Source organism: Seriola aureovittata, chromosome 8 (genome assembly GCF_021018895.1).
Source record: "Seriola aureovittata isolate HTS-2021-v1 ecotype China chromosome 8, ASM2101889v1, whole genome shotgun sequence".
NCBI classification, from domain to species: Eukaryota; Metazoa; Chordata; class Actinopteri; order Carangiformes; family Carangidae; genus Seriola; species Seriola aureovittata.
This window is the reverse complement of record NC_079371.1, coordinates 6275882-6301920: the sequence shown is the minus strand read 5'-3', so window position 1 is coordinate 6301920 and position 26039 is coordinate 6275882. Positions and strand designations below refer to the sequence as shown.

At 38.9% G+C, this 26039-nt stretch overlaps 1 pseudogene; it reads left to right on the top strand.

The window, feature by feature from the left end:
* LOC130173970 (ecto-NOX disulfide-thiol exchanger 2-like) overlaps positions 1 to 19776 on the top strand; it is a 160370-nt pseudogene extending 140594 nt beyond the window's left edge.
* Positions 19777 to 26039: the final 6263 nt, after the last annotated feature.

The following is a 26039-nucleotide window of genomic DNA, read 5'->3' as shown; positions in this document are numbered from 1 at the left end:
TTCTGACAGCATGAATAAATGCGTGTGTGTGTGTGTGTGAGAGAGAGAGAGATGGTGTCATTCACTCCACCCAGTCCAGATGTGAGTGTACAATTAAAGATTATATGTCTGCATGTGTGGCTCCTTGTGACCTTGTGATGAATGCGTGTGTGCGTGTTTGTGCATAGGTTTGCACTTGTTTTGGGGTGAAAAAAGTCTAATTGTTTTCTGTACATGAAACTCACTGTGTAGATATTTGACTGGTGTGTGTGTCTTGTGTTTATCAGGAAATTAGAAACATGCACAATGCAGCTGATGGGCATTAGGGGAGAGGAGAAGATGGAGATGTCAGATGATGACATGGACTCCTCTGCTACCAACAGCAAAGATATTTGGGCTAACACTGATACTGTACTGCACATGTGCTGGACATATTTTGGAAATGGGTAGTTAAAAGGTGTGCATATTCTGTACAGCCTACAAAAGACATTTCAGTTAAGACATTTTATATCCAAAGCAGCATCAATAATAACTCTTTCAGTGTTGTTATTTTTGAGTGAGACAATACTTTGTGTTAACAAGCTAATAACAGTGCACTGGTAGACATCAATCATCCTGCAACTGCTGGAGACTACTCCCAATTTTATGATCTGAGAACCCCACAAATAGCAAGCTGAGCTGTGATCAGAATCCTTGCTACACCATCATCGTATTTTCCTGTTTTCACTGTCCCTAACACTCTCATTTATTTGACTGTGAATTATGTGACCGTATTGGCCATCAACACCACACTCAATTGCATGTTTTAATGTGTTAAAGTAATATGTGAAAACACAATTAGAGGCAGTATGTTGTAACCAGTTTAGAAAGGGCTTTGGCTTTTAATAAACTCTGTACATCACAGATTTATTAATTTATTCTTTTTTTATTGGAGATGGCAAAATGAGATCTTACACCACTACTGTTGTATGTATTGGCCACACTTCTGCCTCAGCTGCATTTAGGGGTTTATAGTGTTGATGTGGTCATAGAGGGTGGGGGTGTAGGTACAGTGCTTGGTTCCTCTCTCTGGAGGAGAATGTAGGAAATCATGAAGTAGTAGTAGCAGATTATAGAAAAAAGTAAGGTCAATCAAATTGGTTGCACAAAAATTGCATTACAACTGTTTGTCACAAAGTTGCCCCTGGGAAACACGAAAAACCATTGAATCCTAAACCGCACACACAAACACACACACACACACACACATGCACGCGCACGCATTACCTCTGCAAGGAACCTGTAATCTGATATTAGAAAAAGGTAACACGATACAAGATAAATAAGCTGTGCAGAACAGGAAATAGAGCTAATCTTTTGAGCTCTATTTTCTAAAGGAAAGTCATGCCCTTTAGGTTTCATATTGGGAAAGACTATGTTATTATTACTACAGTGAATCTCTGAACTGATGAATCTGATATGGAACCAAAATTTTTTTAAATTAAACCGGGAATAATACAAGTATTGCTGATGCTTGCTCTGATAAAAATATGGAGTGTAGAATTTTATAAATGTGATAAATTATGCAGCTGGGTTTGCAGAACACAATATACACAGAAACACAAGCAGAGAGACAAGAAATCTAAAGATATGGCTGAGGGTTTTCTGTCACAACACACAGATTAATGAGAGAATACACTGTCCTCCTAGTGTGCGGGTGTGTGTGTGTGTGTGTCTCTATATGTGTGTGCCTGTATACAGGAAGGTGCATGTGTTTCTTACTCTCACTGGGGAAATTCAGGGCAAATACTGGGGAAATTGCACAGAATCAGACCAAACTGTTGGCTCTCCCTGGGCAGCAAGTTAATAAGACTTGATAATCAGTAGTATCCTTGCCCTTCTACGCCTCGCTGGACACTGCTGGGAGAAAACAAACAAATATACACACACACACACACACACACACACACACACTCACACACTTGCACACAAGCAGGGGTCTACATATCCATCTCTATATGAGTATCTTTTAAATGTGTGTTTGAAATACACTGCTCTGACATCTTGTGATTCAGATTAATTGTAGGTTGTGAAATTGGACAGTTTAGGATATTGTTACTATCTACCATCATTTCACCATCATCTTCCATACAGGCTTCAGTATAATTGGTATCATTCTGGATGAAATGTTAGACATCTTATTACTGGGTGTATTTCTGATTTGACTGACAATCATTGTAACAGCATGCTCACAGTGAAAATAATTTGATTCATAATAGAAAACCTGAATGATGTTGTTACATCCCTCTCTACACCATCTGAAGGAATCAACTATTGTTTGCAGTGTATTTTATAGTTTACTTTATTGCAGTGCTGCATAGAATGACACTTACTCACACAACTGTTCTCAGATTGTTTTTACTTTTGTTCTAGTTTAAATTGACCTCAAAATAAAGAAACTTTGGGTTCATGAAATATGCATTAATGAATACAAACTGTGCATCTTCTTTCTTTTGCTGATTTAAGGGCTGTGTGAAAACAGAAAATACAAATGAAAAGATGCATCAAAGAGGCACATGAAGAGGAAGCTTCAATATCTAATAGGTGTTTGAAATGTAAAAGTGGTAGGAGTGAAAGCAAGAAAGGATGTTAAAATGGCTGTTGCCAGTGGTGTAAGAGAGGGAAACATACTTTACCATGGAGGAATAAAAAACAGTTTTAGACTTTAAGTTATTAATAAAACTAAAGATGACATTGTTTCCTCTTAATTACGTTGATATAATATTAAATTGTTTTCCAAGTGAAAAACATAATTTTAGCCTCGATTATGCTCAGAAACAAGTTTCTTTCTCAGTAGATGAAGGCTACTTCAGGGTTCCCACGCGACTTGGAAAACCTGGAAAACAGTTGACCAGTTTTCCAGTCATGGAGAACATTTAGATATTGTGTTGTCCTCGAAAATAATTTCAACGTTCTCCAATTTTCTGCGAAAGTTATATTCAGGATCACGTTGACGTTGAAATAGTAGGCTAGTTCATGGACCACAGAGGCTTAGAATTTAATTTGGCCATGCTGTGAACGCACCCTGAAATCACATCACCTGCGCAGGTTGGATGATTTACAACTTCAGTGGCCGAAACGCTAAATAATGTAAGTTACATTATCCTTTAAATGTACGTAAGTCACGTTTGGCTGCTAACTGTGATAATTTTTTTTATAACGTTTTATAGATTAACGTGTTCTTTCCTAACTTGTTTTACACTGTTGAATAATTCGTTAGCATGTTTGGTTCGGTTGCTATAGTTGACTTGCTTGCTAGCTTGTTTGGTCTTTAGCTAAAGGTTTAAGGTTTGTGATTCAACTCTGGCCTGGCGCAAAGGTTTCACATGTGTGTTGGTTCATTACTGAGAGTTGGATAATAATTTGTGAGAGGCCGGGATCAATACAATGAATGGGAGCCCAGCTGTATGTTAATCAAGCTCCAGCTAAATACTCGCGAACAGCACTTTTTACTTTGCTAGCATCTTTGGTAGCGTCACTTTAAACCCAATGCTGTGTTGATCAGATAAAAACAGACCATAATATGACTTGAAATATTGAACTTTTGTAGCAAAAGCTCGCATTGGATGGGATTATCTCGTTGAAGACTTCACTTCCTAGTATTAGTAAAGTGTGATAAACTGATAAGACCCAGCGGCAGGAAATAATCTTAGCAAATATAACTTTGAATTATACATTTAGCTGTAAAGTTCAGTCTAGATTGGGTCGGGAAAATTGTAGACTACCATTTGTGTTACTGGTGTTCAGGCAACAATGGTTAATATAATTCATAAGTAAACCAGTGAGCCAGGTTATAAATTAATGATAATAATAATGTTAAAATTTTATTTACATAGCACTTGCTTGTGACAAAGTTCTTGCTATCAATTTGTCACAATTACATAATTAAGCCTGTAAGAGATGATTTCATAGATAAGTATAGCCAAGTATAGTCTGCATTTATTTTAAATCCGAATTTCTTGAAAAGAGTGGGAACCCTGTACTTTGTATGTACTGCACCGGAGTCGCAGGGAGGTGGTCAGGATGGAGGGTGAGCATACTAAACACTGCATCCTGGTGTCAAAGTCAAGCATATGTATGCTCCCTGCACGACTGTCACACCAGAGACTGGGGGTTCATATACCTGTCTGTTGTTGGCAACAAAGGCACTTTGGGTTAAGGTTAGGAAAGATCTTTGCTTCAGCTAAATGTTAATAAAAACATGCTGTGTCTGTGTAACTGTGAACTTTTTCTGTATTAAACAGACCTTGATATTTCCCTGACCTCAACCAAGTGCTGTGAGTGCCTAAATATAACCATGAGAAAAATGAATCATATAGTATTCAGTACCAGCAGATATTGCACGGCACGATCAGGTAATTTGGTGGAAAATGATTGAAATCTGTTGACTGATACGTTCAGTATCAACATTTTTGCAATTTGCTAAATACATTACTTAATAACATTTCCTCTGTACGTTACTATAAAACATAATCCAGTTGACATTAATATATCCCTATAAAACAGATTTGCTCCCATAGTTTAGTTGTATTTAAACAACACAGGCGGGAAGCAGGGCGCTGTCAAGCCATTAAATGAACTGTGGAAGACTGTGTGATCACAAAACAACTGATTTGATTCAAGCAGCAGGTGGTGAGCTCCGACTGTAGCCAATGTAATAATTTTGATTTCAGCTGTAGCTCTTGACACAAGCCTGTTCACAAGAGCACCGACTCATGATGCTCTGTCTGTTTAATCCAGAGTGGTCTGAGGCTTTGTAAAGAGTGTTTAAACACAGGGGTTCAGAGTCAATAGTTAATCTAACTTCCATTCAGTTATTAAATGATTAACTGAAGCAGACATGATTATTAATAGGTAGTAGCCAGATGAGTGTAATGTGCTGTTTGAAAATTATTGAGATTCTTCTAATTTAACCATTTGATGCATAATCTTATCCACACAATCACATATCCTGCACACACTGTATAGGCCAAACATTTGCCCATTGTAGTATATTAATTCAGAATTGGCACTACATTAGATTTTCACGCACCTGTTTGTGAGTGTGCTGAAAAATATAAATTATAAATAAATATGTAAATATATTTGCAGTGGATTTCAGATCAAAAATCAATAAATCGGCTTTGTTCTGCTTTAATTTGCACTGAGGTCAGCATGAATTAAATTTCTTAAGGAAAGTGAATAGCAAAAAAAAAAGGATAGGAAAAAAGAAGAATCCTATTGAAGTCAAAAGCCTATTTAGAGATAAAAAGCACTTTTGCCATTTTTCAAAAGGGATTGTATTTCAGTGCCTGCATGGGAACATGATTTCTTAAAGGCTCTCATACTAGTGCATTTGGTTCAGGAATGTAAAAGGAGGAGAATGATTCTTTGTCTAAAAGTCTCTTGGTGGTTTCTCTACTCTACACAGTTATTGAGATTAAACTAAATTAATTTTGCGGCAGCATTATGAAATGTTTCACAGTACTTTTGATGCTTGTGTATGAGGTAAAGGAAGAAAAAGAAAGATGGGTGATAAATTAAGTTACAGTGTAAACTCTGGACATGAACTGCTGAAACTTTCACCTATTTGTGTAATTCGGTTTGATATGTGACTTATTTCCAGCATTTATGAATATACGTATAAAACTGAAACTTGCACTTTCTAGAATTAGTTTTACAAACCTTAATTGGCTTTCCTTAAAACAGCTGAAATTTGAAAGATTCTTTCTCAGGCAGTCTAATGATGTGTCATTGTGTATGAATCTGCAGAATCCTTAAAGGAGGAGAACGACTCGCTGTGCTGCCAGCTGGATGCCAACAGGAACGAGGTGGAGTTGCTCAAACGGGAATAAGGCAAGAACCAACCAATCAGGAGCGAGGAGGACAACATGCACTCACAGCAGCTCAGCTTCCTACAGCAGGCTCTGCAAGGCATGCAGAAGGTAATGTGTAATACAGAAACCTGCAGACTAGAGTTACACTGAGATCTCATACATCAAACTGAGATTCAAGGAAACCATTAAAAGAAGTTAAGAAAAGACATCAAAGGTTACTTTTATTCATTGGGTTTACTGTAAAATCTTTCATCTCAGCAAATGTGTTCTTTACTTCAAGTTTAGGCCACAAGTTGTTTTGACACATACATTAATTTTCACAAGAACATTATTTACGATTGGATAAGTATGAAAGCAGATCAAGTGGATATCATTTTGTAAAACAAAATCAATGCAGACACAACCTCTACGCTCCAAAAAATATCCACCTTAACCATTTAGTATTGGACAAATCAAGCAGCAAATACCACTTGTTTCATTTCGTCACTTGCATGAGTCCAGTTTTGAGAATATCACAACATTGCATGTATCCAAAACAAAATAAACAAAAAAAAAAATTATTATATATTGAAAACAAATGAAATTATCAGGCCTGAATCTCACTTGGACATTATTTACTTATCAGCAAAACAAAAAAAGCCTCATTTACATCATGCAGGAGGTGCTTTAACAAGGCATGAAAAAAATGATTATTGCCTTGAAAGGAGTATTCTTGTTCTGTACATGACATTCACAGGACATGAAGGGATTTTTGTTGTGTAAATCATTGCAGCATTGGCTTACCGTAGCGAACAGTAATGTGTGATTCAGTGTAAGATAAGATCAATCTGTACTTCACTGATCTGAGAAATAACAGATCATCATCAAGGCTGTGCCATTGCAGAATTACCTGCATGTAAAGACACAACGTTTCCAGAGATATCAGTGTGTATCTGACATTGGCACATTTTTAAGTGTACCATAAAACTACAGCTGAAGTAGAAAGGTTGCTATTATAGGATGAATAAATGACCTCTTGAACTTTTCTGTTAAGCAAATAGAATGGTTTTACAGTCTTTGTTACTGAGCCCATTGCAAAGATAAAGTTTAAATTAGCTTAGTCTGAAAATTTCAAGATAGGGAAAGGAAGAAAATGTTCTCTTGGCAGGCAAATTCAGTGTTTGTTGAAATTGGATTTCAGAGATCTCGGGGGTTAAAGTTGCGGTCATGCTAAGGAAAGAATTTAAGTAATATTTAAAAAAATAAATAAATATATGGCATGTGAAAGCCAGTGAAACTTGGTACATTGTGGTGGCCCATAAGTATTTCTGTTCATTGTGTGTGTGTTTTTTGGTGGAGCCTCTCAGGCAAGTAGGACGGATCATTAGTGCTCATGCTGCACACCTGGCTTCAAGGTGTATTTAAAGACCCTAGACACCCACACAGGTGCTTTCAGTCATTCTGTCTGATTAGTCCTCTGCTCGGGTTGATGCAAGGCTTAGATGTGCTGGGAAATATGTGTGGTCACCAAACTTCACGCATCAGCAGGAACAGATTCACCAAAGCTAAGAAGAAAGTCATGGAGATGTCAGTGATGCACAGTTTGTATACACTCAGTCATGAGAAAAGCTCTACTCGGCAAGTGAAAACACCTGTGTGGGTGGAGCATGACTATGTCAGGGCTTTAAGTTTGAACCTACATTGACCCACTGTCCTTACAAAGTGGCATTTTTCAAGCAGAAATGTGAAACATTTCCTCGTTTCTGTTTCTCCATTGTGAGGGTTTTATATCTTTTTGAACTGATTATATTATAACTTTCTTAACTGTTGCTTTTCTGTGTCAAATAGTCGGCCTATGTTAATACACTGAATATCTTTTGATTTTAGTTAATCGGACAAAACAAAAATATTCTTGTTTTTTTACACAAAATAATTGATTAACAGTTAAAATAACCACCAAGTTAATCACTAATGAAAAATTATCAGTTGCAGCCTTTGTGTTAATTCATGCTTCTTTTTGCCCCTGCAGGGGTTTCTGTTTTCTTTAGCTGTCATTTTATACATTCTACTTCTGTGATAAAGTAGGAACATTCATACTCTAACTCCCACAACTCTGACATATGCACCCTGTGCTTTTATAGTTATATTTATGCTTTAAACTCATGTCATTTTAAGGTGGGATCTGTAATGTTGTGACTACAGTGACTTGTGGTTATATTCACCTTTTATAATGCAGGTGAGACATTTGATGCTTTGGCTGCAGATGCTTCACACACTCTGCTACGGTGCAGATTTGTCATTCTGCTGTTTTGTTTCAGTAAATCATGTATTTACATTCACACACCACCATTATGTCACCTGATCTGTCCATAACATTCAGTCAGTTTCCTTACTGTAGTTGAATATGAGGATATATTGCATCTTTAATACTGAATCCTTTGCAGCATTTTACAGCAACTCTTACATATGTTTTGCAGACACTTCTAATCTGAACCAATGTTTGGCAGCTGAAGGTATGTGTTTGTGCAGGGACCAGGATGTAGATCAATTTGTTATTGTTTGATTGAGCAATAGAGTTTGGCATTTAGAGCGAAATGAGACCCTTTAAATAGCAAAAAAAAAAACCAAAAAACAATAAGTCTTTGTGACCTGGGGACCAGCTTTGAGAGCCACATCTTCAGGCCATATTTAATAGAATATTACCCTCAGCAACATTTAGTAAGTCACTTGAAAAAAGAAAACACTTCCTCAGGCGGCAATCCACTTTTCTGATCACCTGCTGTGTTGCCAAATAGCCCCACTTTGCAGTTACTCTCCCTTAAGCAAAGAGATGTCATAGAAAATACAATTGTATTGTCACAGCAGCAGAACCTTTCCCTACATCCTTCTCATTTGATAAAGTACATAATAATTACCTTTATGAAATGTGTCTCCAGGCCCTAAAGGAAAACATTACTTTACATTTACATATGTCCCCAGTTTGAAATTCAGTAGTTCTCTGCACTTTGAAAGGTTGAAGTTTTGTCAGCAGATAAATTTACAGTCTGCACCTCCATGACTCCACTTGAATGATCTGTAGGAGAGAAATGATGTTCACCTTGAAACCTAAAAGGCATTTAAATTGTCTTTGTATAAGCCTATTCCCTAGTGCCTCTCTACTTATGCCCTTTTAAAATAAACTTCTCTTTGCCAGAACCTTTTCCCCAGATGATTAAGTGTACAGGTCACTGTAGTTAACCACACTGCATACATCCAAAACATATTGGTGGGAAGAAAAACAGTGTTTATGTCAAGAAAATAATTTCAATTTAACAATGCTGAAAGCTCAAATGTTAACTTTTGTAAGATTATGTTTGCCCATGAGAGGCTGGATGAGCTCATCTGTGTTTCTTCCAGTGCTACATGTTCACACATACTGAACATCATGCCTACATCAGAGAGCTGCAGTGCAATAGCAATCTTCTGTTTATCCCTGTGACGAGGTTCAGTCTCTGAGGAACGGGAAGCGTACTATGTGGAGGTTTGCCTCTGGTGTTTGCCAATACTCTCATCAACACCAAGTTTAAATGACAACAAACTGTGCACCAGTGCTGCTCATTGTTCTTGTGTCAGTGTTTTGAGTCAAGACGCTAAATTAAAGCTGCACTTTTGGCCTTACGTCTGTGAATGTGTTCAGTAGGAGCCGCTTCCATTTCTCAGCCCTCAAGCTTTCTGTGATGCACCTGCTCTGAAAAACACACCCCACAAATTTAGTCTGTGTTTTATATGGGTACAGAAAATGTTAATGTGAGAAGATCTCTTTGTTCATCATGATATTGTTAACATTTTAGTATGCAAAATTTACTTATTTACTGATAAGGCAGCACAACAATATTTTATGGTATTTTTTGCATGTTTTCTTATTTCAAATAATGCTATGTATATCATTAAACCTGCCTTGCTTTGCCCTTTCTTCTTCAGCTCTAGTAATTTTGCCATGATTTAGGCACAGCTAGTTTCTCACTAGGCCACCATCTTGTTGCCAGATAGATTTGTGCTATTTGCTACCTGCACTATATACACACTTCCTCTGCAACCTCCTCTGTAATGTAAAAATATTAGGCTGTAATTGGATCATTCATTATCTAGCCAGAATATGCAGAAAACATATCTATAATACTCGGTGTGAATGAGGTCCCAGATATGCAGAGGAGCTCATTATGTACTGACCGGCTGAATCACTCCTAGCTCACTGTCTCCAGACCAGCGCTAAGTATTCACCTCACTTGACTCACACGGCACAGCACAACCGTAACTGATGAATTGTTCAGCATCACATTAAAAGAAGAAGCTGAAGAGGGAGCCCTTATTTGAGATTTTTCCCAATAAGAATTTTATCTTTTGATTCAGCAGAGTCAAGACCAGGGCCTCACTGTTGTAACCCAGCTGACACAATCATCAATTGCTAACTTGTTCTTTATGTTTAGCAACTTCTGAGAACGAGAGAGGAGCTGAAGGAGCGGGAGGCAGAGCTCGAGAGGAGTGTGGAGGACAAACAGCAGCTCAAGAACCAAATCCATCACCTAAAGTCAGGACTGCGCAGCCTACAGACCACACACACACAACAGGTCAGAGATAAACAGACACACACACACACAACTCAAGGAAAAACTTTGTTCATGTGTTTAAATGGAAATACTGAACCTACAAAGAATGTGCCTCATTTGTGGTCTAGTTAGAAAGAAATTACTTCATAATGAGTTTCAGTGCGTGACGAATATTGCATAGTGGGAAATGGTTCAGCATTTTAAGTGAAGATTTTGGTGCATTAAAGTGGCATCTAATGATTTGTCCCTGAATCAACCCAGCACAGTCAGATGGAGTGGAAGTTTGCCCTAAAGTCCCTGATAAAGAACAAGTTAAATGTGTTAAATACACTGAATGGATTTTGCAGAGAAGATTCAGAACATAAAAAGTATCAAAAATAGTGTTTGATATCTTGAAGAGTTATAACTTTAAGCAAGTGAAATGTTGAGAGGGAATTACAATTAAACCAAGAAGTCATAATGTTTCTTAAGAAAAAAATCAAATGGTTATATTTTAGGCAATTTCTTACACAAATTAAGACACTGACTGGAACTGCTCCCTGTGATTTGCAGTAGAAGGTTTGAGGGCACACAAGATCCTTGAATAAACTTTAAAACCCAAATGAGATTAATTTTTAGTCTGTAGTTCTCAAGCGGGGGAAAATACCCCGGTGTATTCGCTGCCATCACAGCCATCTCCTCCATTTAGATCATGTAAAAGTGTATATTGATGTTAGATGATAAAATATGAAATGGGACAAACCATTTTCTTCCTGGTTATTGGGAGTCAGCAGTAGGAGGATTTTAGAAAAGCCAGACCAGAAGGTAACTGATTATTTCTGACCAGTTTTGAAGCTGGAATGAGAATCAAAAAGCATGTGACCTCCTTTGTTAAATGTTCGCATTAAACAACTCTAATGAGGCTGCTCATAGACTGCCAGCAAAAACCTGTGGTAATACTGAGCAACAAAAATGTACAGTTTGTACGTTTGTGAAGCACTTGGTTGGTGTGCGCTGTGAAGAGGCCAAACTGTCCTGAACCTTAGGGGGAAATAATACTGAAATGAAGTTCTCTTCTGCTTCATGAGAGACAGGAACATTTTTCATGATACTACAAAGATACCATTTCATTGCAGGTGAGATGACCTACCGGAATACAACAAAAATCTTACCCAAGTGCAGGTGATCTCAATGACTTCTTATGTGTTCATTTCTTTCTAGCTGAATTTGGCTCATGGCTGACATGAGAATGAGCTCCAGGTTCAATCAGCTATGTAATTGGATAGTGATAATAATAAAATGGACCTGTCAAGTACTGCCTGATGACTCTGGTGGTTTGTTCTCTGCTCCCAGGTCATCTTTCTGATCCACAGAGCTGTTCACGTTAGTCTGCTGTGAGCCAATGGTCAGTCACAGAGCTGCAGATATTTGAACTGTGTGTGTTATCCATTGTATTTGCTTTGGTGCCCACAACGCCGTAAGACAGGTCTATGCACTCCTGGCACAATAGGGTGCTAGAGTACCTAATAAAAGAGCAGGAAATCTGCCAATTGACTCCCTTTCATTCTCAGAATACATTTGCAGTACAACCATGCTGACTTGATTTGCAACATATTTTCGTTGCAAGGTTCACTGTACGGCTGCTTTAATGTTACCGTCCAGAAGTGCTTCTATACTGTCCACAATAGCCCTGTGCTGGTGATGAAGATGGCTGCATATTCAGCAGGACTTCTACTACAGAGCAAGTTTCTCTAGTAGGTCAGCTGTTGTTTTGTTGGAGACTGATGTTGGTCCCGAGAGGAGCGCGTCCTCATCTACTAGTTGTGCAAGGAGCTCCTTTACTCTAGGCCCATTCAGCATGGCTACCATTTTTTCTCCTACTATGGATACTCTGAACATAGACAGTGCTTAATTGTTTCACTTACAATTAATTAGTCCCAATTACCTGCTAGTGTAACCTAAAGAATATTCTTCTAGAGATTCAATGCACAACATAATCGTATTGTATAAGCACAGTAAGCTTAGAGTATTAAATGAATAATGGGTTTAAATTGACAAAAGATTGCCCAATAATTAGCACCAAATGACACTGTTCTTTACCAAAAACTCCCATGGAAATTACCAAGAACTGAGTACCCATATAATGAAGCATCATCAATATTTATATTACATCTGATGGTAGTTCATTTATTGTTTATTATTTATTTACTACCACTGGGTTATAGACTGCAACTATAGAGGAAAAAACGCTTGTCTTTCTGAGATTGGGACTTTCAACAGAGACAATAGATTTTGGGTTTAACGTCTTGACTTGTTTCAGTGTTCTGCTGGAGAGGATTTCACTTCACTTCTTCCATCTTAATTTCTCCCTGGTCTCAGGAGGATTTTCTCCCAATACAAGCAGAGCTGTACAGCAGCAGAGATACTTTATCATCTGAACCTCAGTGCGGAGATCGTCATCAGGTGACATTAAAGAGATTACAGCACCTTATGTCCGGCAATTCCTGGACTTTCTCATGAGATAGTCATCCAACTATGAGCTTTTTATGTAACGGGAGAAAACACCACCATTGTCCTCCTCCTAGACTTAAGATGCTTTCACATTATCGCAGACTACAGTGTTGGTTTACACCATTATTTTTGCATGTGGTGTGTTTTTTTCCCTGCTATCGCCTCAAGGGTTCATAATTGTTAAATGTATCTTCGCTTGACTGACCTTTTGTGAGCCCTGCCAGTGGCTATAATAAAGACAAGTCAGTTCACCAGGTAATCAGATGGAAATAAGGCAGGTTACAACAGTTGCATGTAGCTCTATCTTTATTTAAGCAATGAATACTTTTTAGTATTTAAATAATGCAGCTTCATTCACTGATTTTATTTGTTTGTTATTCCCATTCTTGTGTGTCGAAGACAAATACAGATAGGCACAGAAAACCTGAGAGATGGGTCTGTAAAGGAGAAATTAACTGTCAAGAAAAGAAGGGGCTCATCTGGTGGAAACAGCAAGGTTTGAAAAAAAACAAAAAAAACAGCAACTTTCCATGGATCTTGTTAGTGAGAGGCTGACGTGTAGTAACATGAACAGTACTGGCCAATGTTCTGTTTCATCTGGAGTTTGTTGAGCTAAGGATTTGTCACACCCCCCAACGCCTCTTCTCCCAGGAAGTATTTCTACAGGAGGGAACTGCAGCTGCACCTGAGCCCCCAGCAGAAACACCACTACACATGTACAGTGTACACACACACACACACACACACACACACACACACACACACACACACAAACACAATGCTTCAGCATGCAGCCTCCAACACAACCATCACACTCACATCAGCCCCTAGATACAGCACCGCCCCAGTGATTTAGACCACAGCGAACACTGCAGCAAATCACTCTGCTGTCTTCTAAATGTGACTCAACCACCACTACTGAAAATGTTTAGTGTTAAGTGTTTGCATCCTCCTGATCTGTTTCAGTCCTTGTAAATGTGTCCGCCCTAACAAGGATAAAGTGTCCCCTGTTAGCATGGTTCCAACCAGTATCAAAGAGTGTGGTGAATAGAAACTCAAACTTCATAAAGCACAGTTTTCACAATCATAGATTAGTATGCTTGTATTTACAGTATATTAGAGTCAATATAATTAAAGCCTGAATGATTAATTGGATAGGCCATTATGGCAGCTTATCACAGTATATCCACAGAGATATCAATAAGTGAAAATAAGTTGCTGTAGGCAAAGAAGCAGTGCTGCACTTTCATCGTTTGTTATTTGTGAAAAAGAACCAGCGTCAGGAGCTCATGTGTAGAGGAGAAGATCTGTGTGAAATCTTTCAGAAGTTACCTCTGAATAACATAAGCTAGGTTTCCATTCAAATGAATCACAAATTTAAACAGATTTTGAGAAAATCTGCAAAAGAAAAGAGTTGGAAAAGAGTTGGTGCACGTTTGCATTCACCACCTCTATGCAAATATTAAGAGTTGGTTCTTTGAGATAGACAGCTGGTGGTGCTAATTTTCCTGTCAGGTGTTATCAAACCATTTATGTTTGTGTCAATGTGAAAAGCTGGTTAGCTTTGTACAGTAATTGTCATGAATAAGATATGTAACTAATAATGTTTTTTTTTTTTTTTTTATCAAAACTCCATATACTCCTGCTCCTCTGTGTGAGTGCCTGAAGTTTGCTCCTATGACGACTGTTTTTCTCAAGATGGAACCGTTTGAGCAGACCATCTTTTTGGACTTTGTTTTTTCACTTAAAATGTCCAGCTTAGTGTATATCTTGGTCACAATTCTTTCATTCTATTTCATCATCAGAAGAGGAAAAATTACAGCAACCAGGCAGTTTCTTCTTGTCATACAGTAGCTATATAAAAGCATTAACATACTGTATATGCACCAAGACTGATACCACCACGTTACAGGGCCTAGGCTCCTCATACATTGTGACAGGAGGGGTCAGTGTTGAAGTACTTCACATATAAAACCATGCAAACATTCATTCACTTTGTACATTCATGCAAGATTGTAGCTTTCAGCACTGCATCATTTCTCGATACTGTGGGTCTGTTGAATAATGTAGATACCATATCGGTCCCATACTCTTCTTAAATTCTCTCTCAAGATGTCATCTTTCATCATACACCTGTCACTACTGTTGTCATGTTATAACTGCCTTCAACCATGAAAGAGAAGCTCCTTTAATCATTTTAAACAGTATGTCACAGTGTCGTCGAAACCAGCATGTTTCCATTCAAATGCAACTAAAAAGATATTCTTTGAATGTGTTCTGTGTTGTGGATGTACCTTTGATTAAATAAACCAGTGACTTTCCGTGCAGCACTACAGAGCAAATGACTAATGATTGTCGTTGCTATTCTGGGATGTGTAGTCATATATTCACATAAACTATTTGGCTTTTCTTTATGTGACTTTGTCTCCCAAACAGAAAAGTCTGAAACAAGCCCTTGTTCAATCCGCTGCTGATGCCGTTCATGTTTTTGTGTATGTGTCAGTGTGTGTGTGTGTATGAGAGAGTCATAGAGGGATGGAGAGTGAGTTTTGGTGTGTCAGATTGCATTAGTGGGTGACTTGTTTCTCATTGACGTTTCCTCTCATTTTTCTAATTGACTACAGTTGGAGATGTTAAAGCAAGATGACAGAGGGAGAGAGCAGAGTGCTAATCAAGTCAATGTAAGTGGGGAAAAAACTGAGCCCTCACTTCTCTGGTAAATGTTTGTCTCCCACCCCCATCCCAACCCTTTTTCTTTTTTCTCCTCTGCTTTCCTTCCTTTATTTTTCCACTGACATGACGCATCATTACAGGACAATCTTCACAGGGACTGCACTTGTCACTGAATAAATCACCCAGACACAACTGGGTTAGAAAAAGAAGAACCTGTGCCGTAGCATACAGAGACACATACATATACATATACAGTAAATGTGCACGCTCAAATACATACAGCAACTGCACACTCTTGCATTAGGTCAGAACTTGAAGACAAGGCCGCTGCGTCCTGATTCATCTAGATGTCACTGGGGAGAGGAGGCCACCTTGTATGGCCTAATGTCTTTTTCTGCCACATACACACACTCATCCAAATTTCCTCTTCTGTCCTCACAGACTCACAGTAAACAACAGCTTGATCAGAAGCATCGTTAGCACTTTCTCGCCTGTTTTTTCCTGCCCCTTTGTTAAAACTCCAGCTGCTGATTTAATTCTCTCACTCCTTCATCCTTTGCTCATTGTCTTGTCCTTCTTTTTATGTTGATTATTTTGTGTTTATTTCCTATTTTTGCATCTGCTTACAGTGCAAATGCTTTTCATCCTTATTAATACATTTTTGTGCATTTGCATTGTCCAAGAAAATTAATGTACACCCTCAAATATGTACGTGTGTAGAGTCCACTGTAGAGTTTTCAGTAGCAGCAGTGTTTAATGGAAGTTCTATTTGGGTCTTTCAGTGTTTGACACAAAAGCCTTTTTTCCCACAGGATGTGACAGAATCATCAGTGGTGTCCTGCAGTCAGGAGAAGGAGGGTCTTCCAGAGAAGAATTGATCCAGTCCGATTCACTCTGAGAGGGACACACTGTTAGTAGGTGTGCTGTGTTACATTACATAGTGGAAGTTAATCTTTTTGACCACACATCCACAATATGCCAAAGCATAAAACATCAGTCACATGAAAGCTGCATACACAGACATTCATCTTAACCTTTTAGGTATTTAGCTGATACACCAGTCCAGGGTGCTCTGGAAAGATTGAGCAGGTTTAGCCCTAATAGTCTACCTCGACTCTGACAGCACATAAACCCGTTAACTGGACACGTGAATACCACTGTTGAGCCGTTTTCAGTTGAGAGTCTGCAGAACAAAGCTGAGCAACTTATCCTGCAGTCAATCTTATGTTCCAGGAGTAAAGCTATGGATGTCCTGACAGACTATTTCTATCTTTTATTCACTCACTATAAGACTTTGAACTCTAGCAAAACTCTTTTTTCTTTCTTTTATAGTAATATATTCTGAGCTCTATCTCAACAGTCTAAAGCGCCTTGCACCTTGTTGGTCAATCGCACAAACAATGTGCCTGACCGCACCCCATTTTAAGACCAAAAAACCCATAGGCGCTCAGATGGGCAGAAATGTTATTGCTATTTAAACAACATGTGAAACATGGAAATGACAGCTGGGTCGGTGTGAAACTACACACTTGGCTTGCACATTGCCCCAGGTGTAAGGTACGGCTATTAGCGGTTTGGTTCTAGGAATATCTGTACCAACCCGTGTGGTATAGATATTCATTCTGCCTTGATCTTGCTCTGATATCATTAATTATTAAAGTTTTTGTTACATGGTGAACAAAACCACATGCACGTTATCTTTCATGTTATTTAATTTGTGCCTATTTCATCTCTAGCGTTGAAAGTGGAGCTGACACACAATTATGTTATATTTTATTCTTTGATTTCAGCTAAACACTACACCACTGTTTTGAAACCATAGATCAAGAAGAGAATCAATTATGTAATAATATCCCCAAAACACTAAGAAGGTGAACAAAATAACACAAACACCTTACAATATAAAGAAATCCACCATGCCAAAAATTATGGCCTCAGAAATGATGGTCTCAACAGAAATTGAACATCTTTAGTTTCACAAAAGGAGTACTGACAACTTAGCTGTTGGATGGGATTGCATCATATCATAATGTGTTCCACTTTTTGCAGTCCATCACTTGTATAACATAAGTACAACATGCACTATCAATGCCACCTCTACCACAGTTGAATTTTTCTGATTTTCTTCAATCGCTTTGAGGTAATAACTATGCATAATTACATAGGCATTAGAGTGAGAGAGCAGGAAGACGTGAAGGGAGAAAGAACCCTTTACTCATTAGATTACATAACAATGTGACTTTATGATAATGGAAAATATGGCCAACATGTTTCTCCCACGTGCATAATAGACTAAATTATTTATAGAAGTAAACAAAGCTTTGTCCTATTTTGCTGCTTGTTTTCCGGCACACTGAATTTTCACGTTAATTGTCAGGGACATCTGCCGGCTCATATCATGAAGGATAAAACTTGTTGCGTCGTGTTAAGGAGTGAAAAGGAAATGCAACATTGCGCCGGAGCAGTTTTCGTATCTGTCTGTTTGGGTCCAGTTCTGTTGTTTTCCCTGCAAAAGAAATACCTGCGTCCACTGTCTGATAGCGGAGTGACTGTGTGATTGGCTCACAGGTAGTTAGGCAGTCAATGGTGCTTGTCCTTTGTTCATGCCCACTCTGGCTGTTTGCTGAGCCAGATACGGGCCACAGTTAAAGATCCTGGCACCTACTTATGTCAGAATTACTCTTCTTGACGTCTTGTTTGATGCTGAGTTGAAGTGAGCACCGCAGGAAAAAAGGGACACTCGTCTCCTGAAGGAAAATGTTTCATCGGAAAACAAAGGGTTGAATCCCTTCGCCTTTTCTCTGCTGCCACAGAGTGAATGTGGATGAACACACTTGTATAATCTCTGAACTGTTCCTTTCAAAAATAGTGAGAAGTAAAAGTATAAGATCTATAGTACAAGATGAAAGTGGCTTTGTTTGTATTGCTGCAGAGACCTTCTCAGGGTTAGTTGTGTGTTTCTGGCCATTATTCAATCTGTAACTCAGGAAGGGGAGATTGTGACCACATTTCCTGCAACTTGGCTGGTTAGCACAGGCATACAACCGTGAGGGGGTTATTGGGGTTTTTGCCCAAAAATAGCAAAAATAAATAAATATTCAGGTTAAACTCATCTTTAAAAAGGTGTTTGTTATGTTTGTAGCTGTGGAATCTAAACTCAATCGCATGTCATTAAACCCATTAAATTTCCAAAAATATTACCAAGGACATGACATTGACTTCATCAATGGTAGCTATAGTTAATTGTTGAACTCTAGAAATGTGGCAACATCACTGAAAAGTCAAGAAACATAAGTCGTAAAACAATCATATAGGTATTAAACAAGCGTTCAGGTCAGCCATAAAACAGGGAAGGCAAATGGTAAAATATTTCACCTTCTGTCTCTTGTAAACATCCTTTACAGTTCACTGAGAAATTTCCCAGCTCCTTTTCAACCAACCAACTTACTGCCACACACAGTTTCCTGTACAATTAGACATTATCAAAGCTATGTCAAATGAGGTGGTGAAGCTCACAGACCAGTACAAGGCTGCTGAACATTTGTTATTGGGCCTTGAGGAGGATTTTATTCTGGTTCAGCATAAAAATCGTAATAATAATTGTATGACTTTATAAGATATTAAGCTTTAGCTCATGCAGACCTGCACCTTGAGGTCAGATCATTGTGAGACTACCCACTGCTATCGTAGAACTTTTTGTTGCTGCTATTGGCCTGCTGGTGCTCGAACAACAATCAGAGGTGGAGGATTATCGCTCTCCTGGTCCTGTCTGAGAGTTGAAAGCAGATGGTATGGGTGAGCTTGTAAAGAGTTTCAGTAACACATGGCTTTGATAAGAGACAACAGCATCAAAGCAGTCATTTAACACTCCCTCTAATCTGGAGCCACAATATACAAGAGGCTCTTAACAGTGTTGGGAGCTCTGAGAAAAGCCACTTCTGCATCCTCCCTTATTTTTCAGCAAGAGGAAGAATAACTCAAACTGATGTCTCAAATATCCAGCTATGGTTGAAAGTCATGTTTGACAAGTAATACAAACTCAAAACCCTGGAGGTTTGTGACAAGGTCTGTCATTGCATTTTGACGGTTTAATTAACACGGCTGTTTGACCTATTTGTTCAACCCCAGGGATCATTTCAACCTTCCTGCACGCCCACCCATTTGGAGTCAGTATCGAATGCATCTGTTCCTACCTGCAGTGTTTGGTCATCAAGGTAACAAGAAGACACACACACACGTTCTAGACATAGTGACACCGATTAAATCTCCCCACAGGGCTGACATATTGGCCGGCGGTGTGCCAGGGTCCTGCTGTGCCATTTTAGATTCATGGCATGCAAACAAGCCCGAAGAGCAGGAAAGAGCCATCAGTTAGACTGAAACCTTTTTACCCTTTATTTATCGAAGCAAAGGTTGGTGAACATACACAATTAAAAGCTGCACTCCTTTAACGTAAACAAACAGGGCATAGGATAAAAAACACAGAGGCATTCAGCAAAGCTCATCCTCAATAACTTTTTATCAGTTTTCATCAGATGATATGTTCGGTGCAGATGTTCAGCTGGTTGACCATGAACCATGAACCTGATTTGACAGAAGACAGGAAACTGAATAGCTGAAGTATGTCTCAAAAAAGCGGTTTCATTTTATAAATAGGCATTTTCAACAAAACTGATTTTCATCAGGAACCTCTTCTCAATCTCCTTTTACAAAATGACGCAATAGGGGCCCTTCAGCTATTATGGCCTGTTTTTTGTCAATAGCGTTCCCTTTTTTTTTTCATGGACACTTCAGAACAACATTCATCTGAGCCCGCAGCCACTAGATTTAGAAGAAAATAATACAATATGTCCCAGTGCACCTCTACTAACATGTTTTTTTTCACAAATCTATTGATTTACACCTAAACCAATAAAAAAAAATTTATATAGACTCAGTGTAATCTTTTGTTTTATTTTTTGATAGTAGGGGCCAAATGCCAATCATGACTTTCTATTGGATTTATTTAGTTGGCAGATAAACTTAGATGTGCTAATATGGATATACTGTCTGAATGAGGAGAATACTGTAGCTCGTGGAAGAAAATAATTAAATGCAGAAAAACAAGTCAGACTACTTCACTTCTAACAACTGCCAGTATAAGCCACATCCACTTACAGATACTTTTGTAACATAAACAGATACAAATACAGATAAATACAGTAGCTGTGTGGTTGCACAGTCACACTGGGAGTTGCCTGATTCAACCACATCAACTATTGTGGGCTGATGACTAAATCCACAGATGTTGTTTGAGTAGGACGGCAGGTTTAGCCCACCAGGTGCAGGACGAAGCACCACTGACCTCCCCTGTGGTCAAAATCTCAATTGCCTCCTTCTTTTAGGCAGCAGCTGCTCCGCACTTGTTAATAGCAGGAACCTTCTCCATTAGTGCCTCTCTGTTTCTGTCCTGTTGCATATATCGCTTTCTAATTTTATCACACATCCCCACATGCACAGCTTATTGATAAATATATTCATGTTCTGCTGCTGCCTGCCACTGCCAGTCAAGGCTGTTAGTCAACTTGATTTCTCTGAACAAGGCAACATGTCTGACCTGATTCCTGGTTTGTAAATGAACTTGGTTTTGTCATCACCGTCCCTCCAAGACTGTTCTTGATTTTCTAAATGTGCTTTCATTACCTCCTGCCACTCTTTCTCTCACATCTAACAAAATCCGGCACATCCATGATGAGAGCGTCCAGCTGGTATAATTTTGTTAAAGTGCTGATCTACAAGATTCTTGTTTCTCTTGATTTAACTAATGACAGTCAACAGTTTCTCACTGGGCACTCATCCAATATGTGTAAAGTGAAAAAGACAGTCAGTGTCATTGTCTTGGATCTGATAGCTCTCCTGGCCCCTTATATCCTTTGTTAACTTGTTAAGTGTAATAAGACTATTGCTCTTTGATCAACTGATTTATAATATAGTTGTCAGAATGTCAGAAAATACTGAAAAATGTTCAGCACTATTCCCCAGAACAAAATTGCTTGTTTTTGTCCAACCAACACTCCGAAACCTGAAGATTTCTTATTTTACAATCATAAAACAAAACCAGAAAATTCCTCACATTTGAGAAGCTGGGGTCAGCAAATGTTTTGCATTTTTGTTTGAAAAATGACTTAATGGAAGGTGAAAATTTAGTTTCAGTGTTTGATTTCTCACCTTGCTACAGTGAGGTAAAAGTGTTCCCTAGGGTGTGTCAGTAGACTGTGACATCACTGTTGGGTGTGGTTACAGGTGCAACACACTTGAAACTTTGAACCAAGAGGGACAGAGAAACGCAATGATGTTAAGTTACTTTTTAATCAGTTATCAAAAATCAGTTAATTTGTTGTTGATTCAGTATCGAATTAATGGACTAATCATTTTAGCGTTTATGTTAACAAAATTGTCAGGTTGGTCTTCAAAAATAATTAAACATTTTGGCAAGAAAGTAGCTGAGACGATCAATGCCACTCGTATATGTGTGAAGCTACAACTTGTCATTTTTACTCTCCAGTTTTTGTATTGATCAAATAAATTAAATATAATGTGTTAATTAATGAGCTTTAAAGGTGCTGGTAGGCAGATTTTGACACCTTCGGACAGAACGAGACTGGCTGTTTCCCTTTGTTTCCAGTCTTAATGCTAAGCTAACCTTGTCCTGGCTCAAGCTTGGTATTTACTGCGCAGACACAGGTGTAATATCCATGCTGTCATTTAACTGACTGCATAAAAAGGAATGTGTATTTCCCAAAATTTCAAACTATTGCTGTAAACCTGTGTGTGACATGCATGTGTGTGTTTTGTTTGTGTTTAGCATGCGCTATGTATGACTGTGTGTGTGTCTGAGTTTTTGTCAACGTGTGTGTGTGTGTCGCTGTTTGCCTGTGTATCTGTTGTTTCAACACTGATTCTTCACATCAAGCAGCCCACAGAGTTTTGTCAATACCGCTGGCTGGACTCCCCAACAACAAGCTCAATCCTCTCTGCTTATCTGCCGGCTCCACACTCACACTGCTCCATTGTCTGTGATGACACACCAGTTCTATCTCCATGATGGACCTTAATGCATCCCGACATCAGCGCAGGGCTTGAACAACCCAGATATTAATGCAAGACACTGTGGGTTGTCTACAGCGGCTCGTACATTGGATTTCTGTCGCTACTGTCACCTTAGCCTTTCTGATTCTCCTCAGCCCACCCAGGTGGTGCGAGCTGCATGGCGTAAATCCTGTCATGTACTATAGCTCATATTGTCTTGATACCTGGCTGTTGATCAGGTTCAAGTGAAGGTGGGAGAACGGAGCGTGAGCATACTGAAAGAGTTGTGAACATCGGAGGTGTGAGAATGTCTGGGACAATTTGTGTGTGAAAGTAGTTTTGTGTGGCATCTAACTCCTGCCTGTGTTTTGTGTATGTGTGTCTACAGATTAACCTCAGGGAGGTGGGGGCTCTACTTTCTCGGCTGCCCTGCACCTTCAGACAGGAGCTGACTGGGGTCGGAGCAAGACTGGAGAAATGTTGGAACTTTTGCAGCTTCCAGGGCATCAAGAGCACATAGACTGTGCTGGTGACACTTCTGGGACATGGAAGAAACAAGAGGTAGACAAAGCAACACATGTACACCCAGGATAGTCTAGAAATGTGGAAGAAGCCCACAGCTAATGGAGAGGCTGGGTTATAGCTGCCCAGACAAGAGCACAAATTATTCTCCACAAATCTCAGATCAGGAAAGGGTGGTGTGTAGGTGGCAGATAGATAAATATGCAGCTTTTTGTGATGCCAAATTAATTGGCAGCATCTCTATGGTGACCAAGAGGTGGATGTATCTCTATGGTGACGCTCACATCATCTCTCACTCTCACACTTTTTTTTTTTTTTTTTTTTTTACTAATGGGATTCAACGAAAAGTCCCTTCAGAAAGCCAGTCTCAGCAGAATCATGGGATTTACTACATGTTGCTCAGTGTACTGGCCCACCTGGACTAAAGGGATACACAGCAAAGTCACCAGGGTCGTTTTACAACCTCTAAACTCTGAGGGCAATGTAAGATAAATTCTTACATTTCATTGTACTTTCTGTGTATCATAAATGCACACAGGATGTATGCAGTGATCAGGTCAGTATGTAGCCCAGGGTGGGAACCTAAAATGCTGAAAATGTTAAAATGAAGAGGAATTTTTTTTTTTTATTTGATCTGAATTGAATCTGATCATACCAGTGATTTTTCTATTATTATAAATGAAAAAAGAACACATATCAGATCAGAAGACATTCACACAGTACCTTTTAGGTCTGGTTCATTTTACAAACACAGACCATTTCTTTGTGCGATCTAATTCTAAATTATTGAACTTGAACAAAAGCTTTTCTTCTGCTGCATAAGTGGTTATATTATCAGCCAACTATCCACGTACAATAATTTGTTTTCTCTGCTTTATTGTAGCACATTGTGAATGGAACTTCCTTTTGTTTGTCACTGGGCTCAAACAAAGTGTTTTTGTTTCGGGGAAATATATTCAAGCCACTCAATACAGGCAGTTAATACATGCTTGGAAAACACTCAGCTGAGCTAGTTGATACATTAATAGTGGAAAAACAATCCCGAACACGGCAGAAAAAGTGAAATGCATCTAAAATATGAGTTTCAGGTGGTTTGTTGGCTCACAAAAAAGATTTTACAGGAAGTAGCAGGAGAAACAGCAATACATGACAAAACATCTAAAGGCGATGACCTATGTTTATGTTTTATAACTATCCAATCTTCAGTCCATCTTCCTAGTTTCCTCTACAAAATTACATTTTTTCTGCAACGTACTTGTGAGTGCACATCTATCATCAGCCAAGCCTCATCTCACAGCAGAAGATGAGCTTCTACTGCCATCTACTGAAGGATTTTAACATTTTAACATTCCTCGCCTCAAAGGATGGCATTGTGCTGATGCTGTGTGTGATGGTATTAGAGCAGGTGCTGTCCTTTTACCTACAATATCAAAGATGGTAACATTATAATGCATGTTAAATATTTTTGCTGTGGCTTCAGAAAGTTTTTGTGACATTTCTTGTCAGTCCGAATATTCATAAGGACAAATTTAGGAATGTTTGCAAACTTGATAAAAAAATAAGTAAAAAAAAAAAAAGTTAGATCTCTCATTTACAAAACTATTCAGATCTTTTACAGTGGCGCTCCAAATTGTGATCGGGTACTTCCTGTTTGCTTTGATTATCCCAATGGTGTGTCTAGAACTTGACTTGAGTCCACGTGCGGCGAATTGAATTCATTGGACGTAGTTTGGAAAGGCACACCTCTGTGTATATAAGGTCCCTTAATCTACACTGCATGTCAGGACACAAACCAAACTACAGCCATGAAATCCAAGTAATTCTCTGTAGACCTCCATGATGACATTGCGGTGAGGCAAAGATCTGGACAAGGATATAAAACCATTTCTAAATCTTTTGAGTGTTCCCAGCAGCACAGTGGCTTCAATAATTGTGAAATGGTAGAAGTTTGGAGCCATCAGGACTTTACCTAGAGTGTGCCGTTTGGCCAAACTGAGTAATGTGGCAAGAAAGGCTTTGGTCATGTAGGTGACTAAGAACCCAATGGTCACACTAACTGAGCTTTAAGAAGTGCTCTGCAGACAGAAGGACGCCCTTCTCAGCAGCACTCCATCAATCAGGCCTTTATGATAACGTGGCTAGACAGAGGCCACTTTGAGTAAAAAGCATTTGACAGCCCGTTTGAAACATTTAATGGACTGAGACCATGATTCCTTGGTCTGATGAGACAAAAATTGAACCCTTTGAGCAGAACTCCAAACACTATGTCTGGCTGGATGCTTGGGATGCTTCTCAGCAGCAGGGACAGGGAGACTAGTGAGAATTGAGAGAAGGATGAATGCAGCCAAACACAAAGAGGTCCTTGAAAAAAACCTGCTCCAGAGTTCACACAACCTGAGAGCGAGCCGACGGTTCATCTTTCAGCACAGCAATGACCCAAAGCACAAAGCCAAGACAACGCTGGAGTGGCTTCTGACTGCCCTTGAGTGGAACAGCCAAAGCCCTGTCTTAAACCCCATAGACTATCCATGGAAAGACCTGGAGATGGCAGTTGACCGACGCTTCCCAACCAATTTGATGGAGCTTCAGATGATCTGTGAGGAAGAAAAGTGATAAACTACCCAAATCCAGGTGTGCAAAGCTTGTAGAGACTTAAAAAGGCTCAAAGTTGTAATTGCTTCCAAAGGGGCTTCGACAAAGCTCCGAATTAAGGGTCTTTTGTTAAGGAGAGATTTTAGTTTTTCAGTTTCTACTTTCATTTTTAGTCTACAAAACAATAAGTCAACAAATAAAAGTCAAGCAGAAGCTAATGGAAGGGATCTGAATACTAACTGAAACCACTGTATGTTGAGTAGGTTCAGTATTATGAGAAATGTTCATTCATTCA